The following is a 15,241-nucleotide window of genomic DNA, read 5'->3' as shown; positions in this document are numbered from 1 at the left end:
AAGCAGGAAGATCACAGGCCAGTGGGTGCAGAGTCATGCGGACCTAAGGTCAATAGGCACACGGCAGGGTACTGGCAGCTCTCAGGGTCGGGTAACCCACCTGGGGCCACCCTTCAAGGCAGGAAGATTTCGAGCAGGCAGGAAGTTGGAAGGTCAGAGAGAAAGCAGTTCCCAATGTCCTTGACTCCTCTACAGAAGGCCACACCCCCAAGGAGACGTCATCAAGCAACACTTGACGACAGGTTTGACTCTACCCCTAGCCCTGAGTGTACAGTTGACACAAAATCATCCAACTGCCACATGTTGTCTTTGTCATGTTAATGAGGCCAGGGTAGGCTTGCATCAACCTCTTCTGAAATCAGAAAGAGATTAGACAAGCCAGAGATGGAAAAGGATGATGGCAATTTCATGAAGGTTGTCTAAGGACAGAAGCTCAGAAAAGACAAGGACATTCTTCCAGAATCCAGAGAAGGAGAAAGCTTGCCCCCAGAGCCGGCGCCCTCATGTCAGAGTTCCAGTTTCCTTCTCTGTGAAAAAATGCATTTGTTGGTTTAAAGCAGCCACGTGTGGGATTTCTGGCCCAGCAGCACTAGGTAGCTAACATACTTAGATGTTTCACTGGAGCTCCTGATGGTGCAAAGAGTTAACCTGTTCAGCTCCAAACTGAAAGATTGGAAGTTCAAGTTTATCCAGAGAGACCTCAGAAGAAAGGCCGGCAGATCTAAAAAAAATGAGCCACTGAAAACCCTGCGGAGCACAGCTCTACGCTGATCCACCTAGTGTCAGTCACCATGGGTCAAGGTTGGCCCATCCATAGGCTGCCTCATTGACTCCCCAGGATCTGAACCCAACGTCTAAAACCTCCAAAACAAAATCTTTATACGAGGGAGTGTGGTAGTTACATACGTTCATGTCAACTTGTTAAATAGGCTATAGGGGTGGAGTCTAGCCTGTCAATCAGGTCGCAGCTTGATGACCTCATTTGGACGTGCAAAGGAGATAAATAGCTCCCAGGAGGGCAGATACACTCTGCTTCAACTCTCTCTGCTTCATCTGCCTTCTGACAAGCCATTTGGAGCTACACAGATGCAGCCAGAGCCCTGGAATTGGAGGAGCCACGTGGAGAGCCAAACTGTGCTGAGATGCTTCCACCACCACTGGATCCACAAGACTTTCCACCCACTCTTCCTGCAGTCAGCATCATTGTATATGCTGCATGAGTTTAAAGAGGAATTTATGGACTAGTATTGACATATGGGGTGATTTCGGACTTATGTACTAGATCTGGACTGGGCTGGGATGTTTTCTTAATGTGCAATTGCTCTTTGATATGAAGTTCTCTCTTGTACATATGACTGTCTCTGGATTTGTTTCTCTAGTCTACCTAGACAAACACAGGGGATCTTCAAAAGGTTTGTGAAAAAGCCAAACAGAAAAATTATGGAATTTTTCCTCAAACTTTTTGAAGCCCCCTTATATATTGATGAGTATTGGTAGGGATAAAAGTGAAAATCTTTAAATTGAAATAAATTGACCATAAAATACAATGGCTACTGCCATTTGGTGCAAGCAAGTATGCAAACAAGCACAATGGCTAACACACATGGTCTTTTACATTAGACATTCAAGCATTTAAAAGACAAAACAAAAACAAACTCAATTTTTTTCCTGTTTGTTGTGGAAAATGAAAATTAATTACACCCTCCCCCAAGTACACTGCTAATACTTCAGAATGTCTCCTTAAAATCTTACTGTCTAGTTACATGCATGCAGACACATATATCTAACTGCAACCTGTCTTTTTCACTCAGTATCATATCAAGAATAGTAATTCCACTGTTCCTAAATGTTCTTTAGAACGATCATCTGAATCATCTTTCATCAGGTGCATACAGCATCACCTTATGAACCATTCCCTAAGCAGGTAGGTTGTTCCTGATTTTTCAGAGCCATCAATAACACAGTAATAAACATCTTCGAGGGCGAAAATGAGGACTTAATGCCGGGGGCTTACGTGGAGAGGAAATGTTTTGAGAATGATGAGGGCAATGAATGTACAAATGTGCTTTACACAATGGATGTGTGTATGGATTGTGATGAGTTGTATGAGCCCCTAATAAAACGATTTAAAAAAAACAAAACAACAAACATCTTCATACATTATCTCTTGTGTATTTCTCTGATCACTGTCTCAGAACATACTGCTACAAGTAGAGTCACTGGGCATACACTAAGACATTCTTAATGCTGTTAATAAATATACATTTGGCTTCCATAAAAGCCATATCATTCTGTATCCTACTAGCGAAGTTAAGTAGCCTTTTATTAATAAATTGGTTTTATAATTACAAAATATTTTTTAAAAGGAGAGTCACCAAATCTCTGTGGACACCAGTTTCCTTTGTACTAAAGCGTGTGATCAGACCTATGAAAAAGTCGAGTATTTTTTTCAAACAAAGTGGCATTCTGTGATGCTCACCCTCCCGACATGATCGCTGAAGACAAAATGGGTGCATAAGTAAATGTGGTGAAGAAAGCTGATGGTGGCTGGCTATCAAAAGATATAGCATCTGGGTTCTTAAAGGCTTAAAGATAAACAAGTGGCCATCTAGCAGAGAAGCAACAAGCCCACAGGAAAAAGCACACCAGCCTGTGAGATCATGAGGTGTCATTGAGATGGGGTAACGGGCATCAGAAGACCCAAAACAAACAAACAAAAAATTATATTGTTGAGAATGAGAGGGGTCGGAACAGAGACTCAAATCCCATCTGAATACAATGGGGCATCCCCTCACAGAAGGGTCACAAAGAAGGGATGGGTCAGCCAGGGTGCAGTATAGTACGGTTGAAACACACAATATTCCTCTGTTTCTTTGCAGCTTCACACCCCACCCCACCCCACTATCATGACCCCAGTCCTGCCTTTCACTGTGGGTTAGACCGGAGCATGTGCACAGGTACAGATAAAAGAGTTAAGCGCTCACAACACTTGGAATCCAGGAACAGGAACAGGAGTAGCGATACCAGAATGGCAAGGGTAGGTGGGAAGAGGAGGGGAGGAAAGGGGAGCCAGTCACAATGATCGACACAAAACTGAACACACCCCTCCAGGGAGACGAACAACAGAAACCATGGGGCAAGGGGGACAGCCGTCAGTGTAAGATATGAAAATAATAATCATTTATCAAGGGGTCACGAGGGTGGGGTGGGGAGGGAGGGAAAAAAGAGCTGATACCAAGGGCTCAACAGAAAGTAAATGTTTAGGAAATGATGATGGCAACATATGTACAAATGTGCTTGATACAATTGATGTATGGATTATTAGAAGAGCTGTAAGAACGCCAATAAAATATTTTAATAAAAAAAATTTTTTAGAGCAAAGAAAAATTCAACTTTTTAGATAACAGTCCACATTTGCTGAAGTCACATGTACACATCGGGACAGAAATCTTTAAATAAATCCCACCTTCCTGATGGCTGCCCCCCACTCCCTAAGTATCCCCATTACCTTGCTCATCCAAGTTTAAGTAGACTAAGGAGAAATTCTAGTGTCCAGAGCACATTTCCTTAAGGCCTCCTATTGAGATGTTAGGAGAAGGGTGGGCCCATGTTCTACAACTTTACCAACAAACACATTTAAACATTACCAGTGTAAAGTACCAGCACATGAGTTGACCAATTTGATTGCTTCCCACGAAAAGAAAAACCAGGCCATAATCACAAAGAGGATTCAGAGCCACTTGGGGAAAAAGGGCGTCTCTAAAATCAATCCAATAGATCCATCAACCAAATTGTCACCACCAGCCCTTGTGGTCCAAAACTGGGGCTCCCCACCTCAGCTCTCCAGTCCCCGGGATCCTCAGCATCACTACAAACATGTCCATCCAGACCAGAGCCTCAAAGTGGCAGTCAACAGATAGGATGCGGTGTGTTTTCTTTTGTACATTTGTTTGTTTGTTTACAAGCAGACACACAATCCAGTTCCTCTTTCTGGATCCTGATTCTGAGTCTCCTACTTCCTCTGTTACTCTGCTTGCTTCCATGAACAAGCCGCCTCCTCTGCTACGAGACTAGAATTGGATGGTGCCTACCTAACCTTTGTAATATTTTGAGCAAAGATTCTATATTACAGTTCTGATCAAAAGGAGAGAAAACGAGAAGCAGAATTTCAAATTTTCATAGACTAAACTTTCTGGAGCTATTGAGGCTGGATGATCCCCCGACACCATTGCCCACAGGAAACCTTGAAACCTTAAACATCATAAATCAAAACCATCCTCTTCAGTTGTATTTACAACAAATCATACAAGCAAACAAAAAGTCTGCCTTTGATGGATTCCAACTCACAGCAACCCTATCGAGGGTCCCCGGGACTGTAAAACCTGTACTGAGCAGGGAACTTCATGTTCCTCCTTCGGAGTGGTGTGAGATTTGAACTGCTGACCCTGTGACTGGCAGCCCAATGCTTACCCTATTGCACAAGAGCTCCTTATGGGAGGCCAGGAAAGGGACTAACCACGCCTCCCAGCCAGTGGGGGTAAAAACCTGCCACAGGTAGGCCAAGCCTCCGTGATTTCCCCTCTCTTTCAAGGAGTGCTTGACAGGTGGAGGGTGGGGATCTCTCAGCATGGGGGTGCACACACTGGCCCTCAGTCCTCTCTCTTGGCCCCTGGGCTGTCCTGGTCCCACAAGCATGGCTTGGTGCTCCTGTTCCTGTATTCTTTCCACGCGGTTTTTTGCATTCAGCCGTGAACCTTGGCACAGTTCCCACACAGCCTTGTATGCTTTCCTAAAAGAGCGTGTACTTTTTGAGACTGTACAACCTGAAACGTCCCTTTTCCTCATAAAAGTCACTTGGATTACAAACGTGCTTCTGCCACGTGAATTCCTCCAGCCCGGGAAGGAAGAGCGCGGGTACCCTAATCCAGGAACCTAACACTTACGCCAAACAACAGGCGGCTCAATTAGTAAAGCCCATTCCCCTCGGCGTGGCATTCTCTTACAGAGTGATCTCCGTGGGAATCACTCGCTAACAGGAACTTGAAGCCCTGGAGGAGAAGCTCAGGAGTGGGTCCTCTGTGATGTCAACAGTGGTGAGATAACTGGGAACGGTGACATCACTTAAAACATGCAACCAATGTCACTGGTCCAGGTACATGTTGTATATTCTGAAGTTGCTGAATTCGTATCTGTTTCGTTGCATGTACTTTCACCGCGAATAAGTGAAAGGATGGAATAAAACAGACAAGCACTTGAACGGACATTTCCCTGAAAAACATACACAAGGAGCCCACAGTCACACGTTCGAGGTCATTAATCCTTAGAATTCACTGCCATCAAGTTGTTATTGACACTAGAGGACAGAGTAGACCTGCTCCTGGGGGCTTCCAAGACGGTAGAATGCTTTATGGGAGTAGAAAGCCTCATCTTTATCCATCAGGGAGCACTTGGTGGTTTTGAACTGCTGACCTTGTGGATAGCAGCCCGATATGTCGCCACTATGCAACCAGGGTTCCCTCAGGCAAATACAAATTAGGACCTCAATAAAATTCTCCTACACGCACAGAGTTATCTTGTCAATTCAGACTTCTAGTGACCCCCGGCAAGCAGAGCAGAACTGCCCTTCAGAGGTTTTCAGGCTTTGAGAAGCAGTGGTTTCCTTCTCTTGTGCATAGGGGTGTTATGGGTCTGAGCTGGCTTGATGGCACCTAACAACAATTTTTAAGAAAAATCTAAAACGGGCAAATGCAGAGAGAGAAAGTAGATTAGAAGCTACCAGAGGCTGGAAGGAGGGAGGACCAAGGAACTCTTGCTTAATGGGTACAGAGGTTCTTTGGGGACTGATGGAAAGTTTTTGAAAATCAAAAACAATGTAGGTTACATGACATTGTGAATATAATTAACATCATTTAATCACAGTTTAAAATGCTTAAAATAGCCAATTTTGTTTATTAACCACAATAAAATGTGTATGAACTGGAATTTATAAAACCAGATGATCTATATAAATTCAGGCAGATTAAAAAAAAAGATTATCCATATGGATTTTAGTAAGTTGTTTTACAAAGTAGCACCTTATAAAAACCCACATCTGTGTCCAAGCTGGGCGGTATTCAGAGCCCCACACGGCCACCGCAGGCAGAGCCCAGAGGCAGCGCCCTGTCAAATGAGCCCTCTTCCTAGGTCCTCACAGCCCCACCTCTCCAGACTGGCATGATGGTGAAGCAGAGGTCAGCGTCCCTGTCGGTCTGACACCTAGTTTCCGTGGAATGGCCTGAGCCCTGTCAAACACCAGCTCTTCTGACCCCTGTTCTAACATGAACACTGTGTCATGCACACAAATACGGCTATTTTTCAAATGTCTGCAGCTGCTGCTGTGACTAATAACATGCAAATTACTTCAAAGCATAAGTGGACACACAATGCCTATTGTTAGTAGGTATCTAACACAATTGATACTAAAAGAGAAATAAAACCAAACCCACCACCATCAAGTTGATGCCAATTTAGTGACGCCCTAGGCGAGGGCAGAAGGGCCCCTGCGGATTTCTGTGACGCTAACTCTTTATGGGAGGCGTCAGCTTCATCTTTCTCCTGAGAAGCATCTAGTGGTTTCGAACTGCCGACCTGGAGGCTAGCAGCCGAATGCATAACCCCTAGGTAACCAGGGCTCCTTACCAGGTACTAAAAGAACTCATGAAAATTGAGAGTAAAACCCCCTCTACGCTCACTGCTTTCAAGTCGATCCTCATTCACAGCAATCAGATACAGGTTTCCTGGACTGGGACCTTTACTGGGGCACACACTCCTCTTTCTCCTGCGGAGCAGCTGCTGGGTTTGAACAGCTGACATTGCAGGTAGCAGCTCAATGCTCGTCCCATGCACCACCAATGCTCCAAAAACCAGGAGTAGAGATACGAAAGTTTTGCCCTTTTTGATAACAAACAAAGGTGGAAATCACTTGTATTTGCTTCCTGGGACTAATGTGACAAAATACAACTGAGCAGGTAGCTTTGACCAACAGAAATGTACGTCTCACAGTTCTTCAGGGTGGAGTCCCAAGGACCATGCCCTCTTCGAAGGCTCTCGGGGAAGCACCTCTCAGGTTCGGGTCACCCCAGGCTTTCCAAAAACCTGTAGCATAACTCTGCATCATATAGCCGTTTTCCTTCTCTCAGTCTCGGGTGGGATTATGACCCACGCTACTCCTGTATGACCTCACATTGACGGTTCACGTCATCACACTCCTTATTCCCGAAGAGTTCCCTTCACAGAGGCAACAAGTTAGGACTTCAGCATACCTCTCGTGTGTTAGAATCTCCAATCCATAACATCACACAACCAAGTGTGTTTGTTTTTTCAAATGTTCACTGCCTGTCTCTTGTTCATGAAACATCGGCCTTTGTACTGTTGGTACCAGGATGTGTACAACACTCCCTCAGCCACCAGAGGCAGATGCAAGACAACAGGGCTGGGCCGATACAGCGGTAGCAGGATCTACCTGGGAATGGCACAAAGGCCTTGGGAGACGACATCGGAAGCCTGCCAGGCTGAGGTGGGGGCATGACTGAAGCAAGGGATACCATTTGAACAGAGCTTGGAGCCAACTTGTAGGTCATGGGTGTGCTACAGTGAATTACGTACTATGCCCGACCTAATCATAGTCTTTGTAACTGGCACCAGTTGACTGTATGAAATTAAGCGGGGGTGGGGGGGGTGCACTTGTGGTACCCCCAGGGAATTGGATAACTTGCTAAATATGTAAATGAGGTGCATGGCACCCTTATGGAACGGGACCATGTAATTAAGAGTACAGATCTCTAACAAGAGGTTTTGGTCAGTTTCGCTACCCCACCAGTCTTAAAAGTCATCACCCTAGAGGGGGCAATGGAGATCTTCTGACTGCCAAGAAAAAGGTGCCAGGAGGGACACATGTCCTTTGGGGTCGAGATCCCTGTGCCAAGAACCTCCTGGGCCAGGCGACAGAGAGCGCTCTAACACCGGAGACACTGAGAAGCAGGGGCAGCAGAACCAGGGGAGGGGCAGGAAGCAGAGTGGAAGTCACGTCCAGTTAGGAGGCTTCTCTCCAGCAATGGTCCCACGACAGGTACAGGTACGAGCTGTTAGCAACCAGCACCTGCAGTAGCTAAGGCTTGGGTACACTGGCTGGGCAAAGGGATCGATGGTCTGCTACGGAGTCTATTCAAGAAATCCACAAGCACAATACACTCACGCAGGACTGGGAGAGTCATTCTTCACTGGGAATCTTCCTTCTTTCTCCCTCACTGCAATCAGGCCAGCAGGTTAACAAACGCACATCTACCAGATGGCGAAGTCTTCCGGAAAAGCCTCAAGCATCAAGTGAGGTTTTATAGACAGAACTGAAGATGTCACCTCCCAGATCGGGGTTGATTGTTCCGGATGAAAAGCAGCAACCTGCAGGTGCAGCCTTGTCTGCCCAGAAGCCCACTAGCCTCAGAGTGACCCTGCGTGGCCACAGTGAAGCAATAGAGAGGCCTTCGTCCTTGGCCATGGCACCGACAACTTTCCTCCAGGCTTTATGGATCCTTTTATGTTCTTTATAAAGTTTCATGTTTTACTTTCCAGTCTTCATGGCGTGCACTCAATGTGCCTCAGGAGTGCTGCTAAGCAGTTTTAATTTTCCAAGAAGAATTTCACTGCCTCTGCTTCCCATTAAAGCAAGGCTCAGCAATTGGAAAAAGCCCCCAAAGCAAGCTTCCTCGGCAGCACATACAATCTGGTCCTAGACATCTGCTAGGCAGGAACATAAGGGGAACTGGCAACACCACGGCAGGAGCCCCCTGGCCCTGACCTTGATGTGTTTGGAAGGTACCGTATATACTCATGGATAAGCAGAGTTTTCCAGCACATTTTTAAAAAATCATTTTATTGGGGGCTCGTACAATTCTTATCACAATCCACACATACATCCATTGCGTCAAGCACATATGTACATTTGTTCCCGTCATCATTCTCAAAACATTTGCCTTCTACTTGAGCCCTTAATATTGGCTCCTCATTTTCCCCCTTCCATCCCTACTCCCCCCTCCCTCATGAACCCTTCATAATTCATAAATTGTCATATGTTACACTGTCCAACGTCTCCCCCCACACTCTTATCTGCTGTCCATCCCCCAGGGAGGAGGCTATACATAGATTCTTGTAATCGGTTCCCTTTCCACCCCACATTCCCTCCACCCTCCAGGCATCGCCACTCTCACCGCTGGTCCTGAAGGGGTCATCTGTCCTGGATTCCCTTTGTTTCCAGTTGCTATCTGTACCAATGTACATCCTCTGGTCTAGCCAGATTTGTAAGGTAGAATTGGAATTGGGATCATGATAGTGGGGGGGGGGAAGCATTTAAGAACTAGAGGAAAGTTATGTTTCATCATTGCTACCCTGCACCCTGACTGGCTCATCTCCTCCCCAAAACTCTTCAGTAAGGGGGTGTCCAGTTGCCTACCGATGGGCTTTGAGTCTCCGCTCTGCACTCACCCACATTTACAATGTGATTTTTTGTTCTGATGATGCCTGATACCTGATCCCTTCGACAGCTCGTGGTCACACAGGTTGGTGTGCTACTTCCATTTGGGCTTTGTTGCTTCTAAGCTAGATGGCCGCTTGTTTATCTTCATGCCTTTAAGACCCCAGACGCTATATCTTTTGATAGCCGGGCACCATCAGCTTTCTTCACCACATTTGCTTATGCACACATTTTTCTTCAGCAATCGTGTTGGGAAGGTATCCAGCACATTTTTCATGCAGTTTTTGTGGTAATATTAGGAGTCTCGACTGATATTTGGGTGGGCTTATACTCGAGTCTATGCAGTACATCTATGGCAGTAAGTAGAAGAGTAAGTCAAGTCCAAGTTGCAAAATCAACTTTAATGAAAGGCCATCTGATTCTTTGGGGGTGGGAGACCATCAGCCCAAACCAAAATAAAAACACACCCACTTCCGCTGCATACATTCTGACTAACAACCCTATATAGGGCTTCCAGGACAGTAAGTCTTTCCAAGGGCAGACAGCCTCCTCTTTGTCCTGTGGAGGGGCTGATGGGTTTGAACCGACAGGGCAGTGAAGGGTCCTTGTATCATGAGCTAGGTCAAAACTTAGTAGATAGGTCATGATGATTTATTCTCGAAATGAAATTCACAGATGACGGTTCTGACAACACTAGGGGGGCAGAGGACGCAGGAGGGTGGGGCGATAGAGTAGGAAGAAGCCAGCTCTTTGAAATCGGTTCCTTATCGATGAAAACCTTCAACTGTCTCCGAAAAAAACACACGACAAGTGCTCACTTCGGCAGCACATACACTAAAATTGGAACGATACAGAGAAGATTAGCAAGGCCCCTACACAAGGATGGCACGCAAACTTGTGAAGCATTCTATATTTTTAAAGTAAAAACAAGAAAACAAACCACGATGATTTCACGGCTGTGCTGCTGATGCTTCAAGTCCCAGCCGGAATAACTAGGGTGGGCACGTTTCAAGGAGCTTCCACAGTAAACATGGGAAGAGGGGTCAGCTGACGTACTTCCCAACAGCCTGTGGATCAGAACAGAATGCTGTCCAGTAGAGCGCTGGGCTAGAAGACACACACAAGGGACGCAAGCACGCCTGTGGTCCCGAAGAACCAGGCAGTTTCACTGTTCCACACAGGGACCCCACGACTAACAGCAGCCTTTAAGAAGCAGCCTTCAGGTGCCTAAGGAGTCTTGGTGGAGTGATGGGTTAGGTGCTGGAAGGCTAACCCCAAGGTCAGCACTCTGCAGGAGAAGGCTGAGGCTGTCTGCTCAGACTGACCGTCTCAGAAACCCTATGGTGGGTCCCCTATGAATCAGAATTGACTCCATATGGCAGAGGATTTCATTTGTTTGTTGTGTTGTGTGTGTGTGTGTGTGTGTGTGTGTGTGTTCATGAGCCTGGATCTGGGTAGGAAGCTAGATGGTCTACATTCTCCTAAAAACACTGTGTGTAGCAGGACACATAAAAGGATGCTGGATCCATATCTTACATCAGAGATGCAAAACCCAAGCTGGGTTAAAAATGTAGATAAGAAAAATAAACTTATAAAACTTTCAGCAGGAGAATATCTCTCAAGCTATCAATAAAAGAAAATATTGAAATGTTACCACACTAAAATTAAGAACTTCTCCACAGAAGGTGTGTGTGGACTGGCTCACTGAGAACCGGGCTGGGAGTTGTAAGTTCAGATGTGGGGTGAAGTAGAGATCTGAGAGCCAGGCGTGTTTTCGAAGTAGGTATCTTTGGCAAATCTTAAGTATACAAAAAAAAACAACAAAAAACCCACCTTCCAAACTCAATGCCATTGAGCCCATGCCAATTCACGGAGACTCTACAGGGCAGGGTAGAACTGCCCCTGTGAGTTTCCGAGACTGTAACTGTTTACAGGAGTAGAAAGCCTCCTCTTTCTCCTGCAGAACAGCTGGTAGTTTCGAACTGATGACTTTACGTAAGCAGCTACACTCATAACTAGGTATAGGAGAAGGCTTCCTAACTTGGTGAGGAAATTCCATTATCCCGTCACTGCATTTTTCCATGAACTTTTTGAAGCCCCCACATAGCCGCTTAGGCTGGCTTCCCTGACCAGAGTGATGGGCGTTTCTGTCAGTGAGCGGGGCGATGATCCACGATGGGCGGCCTAACTGTTGCTACAACATGAAAAAGGTGAAGATTAATTTCCAAAGCATCACCAGTAAAATAAAAAGGCAGATTACAAACTAAGGAGCCGGATTTGCTTAAGGAACCAAAGTTAAAAAAGACACAGAACTGGGCAAAAAGCTGACATTTCTCCAAAGAAAAATGACTGTTCTGTGTATGATGAGGAGATCACCTTTCTAATCATCACAGACACTCAAATTAGAGGGTTCCGACTCTGAGTGACCCTTACAGGAACAGGGTAGAATTGCCCCTGTGGACTTCCGAGTTGTAAATCTTTACGGAGCAAAAAGCCTCATCTTTGTTCCCCAGAGTGGCTGGTGGAATTGAAAAGCTGACCTTGCAGCTGGCAGCCCACCATGAAGGCAACGACGCTGCCACCAGGGCCCCCCCAGCTTGGCAAAGTGAGCAGTCTGACAGTCGCCAACACTGGAAGACGCAGAGGGCGGGAGCACTGAGGCGTCATGCTCGTGGGCATTGAACTGGAGCACCCACTGGAGAGCACAGCCCAGCCTGACCCCGTAAAGGTGAGCGTGTGGCCAACTTGGAAACCTCACCATTCATTCCACTCCTACAGTCGGGGCATGCATGACACGGCAGCAGTCCTGCTCACGGAGCCAAACGTGGTGCGCAACTAGCATGTCCATCACCAGGATGAATACCCCACCTGGTGACGTGCCTGCATAGCGGAGTGGACGCAGCCCTGAAAATGAACAGGAGACAAGGAGGCACAAGAACACAAACTGTGGACGCCATACCAAGTGTGGCTGGGTGTGTTTTTTAAGTTGCAGAAAATTACATATATTCTTTTTAATATGTAAAACTGAAAAAGCAAATTAAATGTTATCTCTAGACATACTACATACCATTTAAAAGATTTTTTTAAAGTCATTTTATGGGGGAGGGTCTTACAGCTCTTATCACGCTCTATACATCCATTGTGTCAAGCACATTTGTCCATATGTTGCCATCATCCTTTTCAAAACATTTTCTTTCTACTTGAGCCCTTGCTATCAGCAACTCGTTTTTTCCTCCCTCTGCCACTTTCCCTCATGAACCCTTGATAATTTATAAATGATTATTATGTTTATGTCTTACACCAACCACTGTCTCCCTTCACTCATGTTTCTATTGTTCATGGGGGGGGGCAGTTATACATTGATCATTGTGATCGGCTCCCCCTCTGTCCCCCACCTTCCCCCTACCCTCATGGCAACGCTACTCCCATTATTGGTCCTGAAGGGTTTATCTGTCCTGGATTCCCTGTGTAGGGAGCTCTTATCTGTACCAGTGTAGATATTCTGGTCTAGCCAGATTTGTAAGGTAGAATTGGGGTCATGATAGTGTGTGGGGTGGGGGCACATTAAAGAACTAGAGGAAAGTTGTATGTTTCATCGGTGCTACACAGCATCCCTTCCTTGTGACCCTTCTGAGAGGGGACATCCAATTGTCGACAGATGGGCTTTGGGTCTCCACTCCGCGCCTTCATTTGCATTGATATGGTTGTTTTCTGGGACTTCTGATGGCTGATACCTGATCCTGCCGACACCTCATGATCACACAGGCTGGTGTGCTTCTTCCATGTGCGCTTTGTTGCTTCCCAGCTAGATAGCCACCTGTTTATCTTCAACTCTTTAAGACCCCAGATGCAATATCTTTTAATAGTCAGGCACCAGCAGCTTTCTTCACCATATTTGCTTATGCACCCATTTTGTCTTTAGCAATCTGGTAAGCATCACAGAATGCCAGGTTATTAGAACAAAGTGTTCTTGCGTTGAGGAAGTACTTGAGTAGAGGCGCAATGTCCATCTGCTACCTTAATATTAACATATAATATGTGTACATGGATATATGCCCCTATCATTATATATAAATATATTTACATATGTGTATGCCTGTATTTAGACCTCTATAAATGTCCTTTGCCTCCTTGGTTTTTTCCTGTATGTCATTTTACTTTCCTCTTGTTCCACTATCATGTTCAAACTTCATTCAACTTCAATAATTCCTCTTGGCTACATTGCACTTGATCAAGCCCCACCAGCCATTGTATGCCCTCCTTGCCATCGATTTTAGATCACTTGTTGTTCCCTTGTCCCTGGGTTTGTTGGCTACTCCCTTCCTTTCCCTTACCTCCCCCTCTCTCATGTCCCCCTGGAACCGTCAGTCTCATTGTTTTGTCTCAGGATTATTTATTCTGCTGATCTTTTATGTACAGACATGAAAAACATGATAGAAAAGAAAAGCGTATATATAGTTCCAGGTCTGTCTGTTGAGCTTTATGAATGTTTTTGAATCAAGTCTGATGAGTTGCCAAACCCTGCCCCCAAAGTCTATTTTTGGGATTCCTTGGGGACTTCACTGCTTAAAAAGGTTTCTTACAAGAATAATTTTATTATTCATATAATGGAGCCCTGGCAGTATGGTGGTTACACACCAGGCTGCTAAGTACAAGGGCAACAGTTCAAACCCATCAGCTTCGCTGTAGGGGAGATACAGGGCTTTCTCCTCCCATAAAGAGACGCAGTCTCAGAACTCACAAGGGTAGTTCCGCCCTGTCCTATAGGGTCCCTGTGAGTCCACGTCGACTCAGTGGCAGTGAGTTTGTTTTTGTATATAACGGCAAAGGAATGATAAAATCAAAATTTCTTCCAGCATCTGTGCCTTATGCACGTGGTTAGAAATGGGCATTATTTACTTAGGATTTCTTAGCTCTAAATTTCTGAATCCATTCACATCTTCCAAACATATGGTCATATTCAACAACAGCAAGAAACTGTTCATCCTTTTCAATTCAATGGAATTTGCGATTGATAGAAAGCCTATGTAAAGCACTTTAAAATTTTTTTACAAATGCAAATTTAAAATCCAGGCTTGAAGTGAGAAGTCATGAATTTTATGCACAGTGGGCACAGAAAGGCATTTTTTTCTTTAGTGAAGAATATCAATTCGTGTGATAAGGAAATCAGTTCATACTTCTTCCTTCTTTCTGATTTCCAGTGTTGGAACTTCTTCCATTCCCTGCCCACTTGCCCAGAGCACATGCCCGCCGCCCTCACACGTGTCGGGATCTGAAGTAGGCACATCCCCTCCAGGACGAGTACCCGGCCCACCACACTGAGCCCAGCCCCTCCATAAAGGGAGGAATCATGCCGCTGCTTCCAGACCATTCATGGCCTCTTCCGGAGCCACTCCGCTCTTTGAGGTCAAGGGTTCTGTCCACAATATCCTGTCCCGCCATACCTGTTGGGGGCAATGAATGCATGAACACAAGAATGACAACGCCTGCTATGGAAATCCTGCACACGAAGGACCAGGCGGGGAAACAGCAATGGGAGAGATGTGGCATTTGCAATCAGACTGGCCTACCCTGGACTTCCAATTCCAGCAGCCATTTGGTCAGTTTAACTAGGAAGCTGTTGTATCACTAAATCTGCTTGTATTATATGGTGATTAAAATGTGGTCAAAAGTGGGTCTGTGCAAACAGACGGCCATCTAGCTAAGAAACAACAAAACCCACAAGGAAGAAGCACA

The 15,241-nt window shown here is 45.6% G+C and overlaps 1 protein-coding gene and 1 non-coding gene across 2 annotated transcripts in view; one reads left to right on the top strand and one right to left on the bottom strand.

Moving 5' to 3' along the window:
• Positions 1-15,241, bottom strand: part of OSBPL10 (oxysterol binding protein like 10) — a 375,692-nt gene that overhangs the window by 296,439 nt on the left and 64,012 nt on the right. The window lies entirely within an intron of this gene.
• Positions 10,316-10,422, top strand: LOC115872196. The gene has a single exon (XR_004047727.1). It is a non-coding gene; the product is annotated as a U6 spliceosomal RNA (small nuclear RNA).

This window comes from Echinops telfairi, unplaced genomic scaffold (genome assembly GCF_000313985.2).
Source record: "Echinops telfairi isolate 266 unplaced genomic scaffold, ASM31398v2 ScPeMD7_7420;HRSCAF=8458, whole genome shotgun sequence".
Classification (NCBI taxonomy): domain Eukaryota; kingdom Metazoa; phylum Chordata; class Mammalia; order Afrosoricida; family Tenrecidae; genus Echinops; species Echinops telfairi.
The sequence above is the reverse complement of the archived record's forward strand: the minus strand, read 5'-3'. Positions and strand labels throughout refer to the sequence as shown.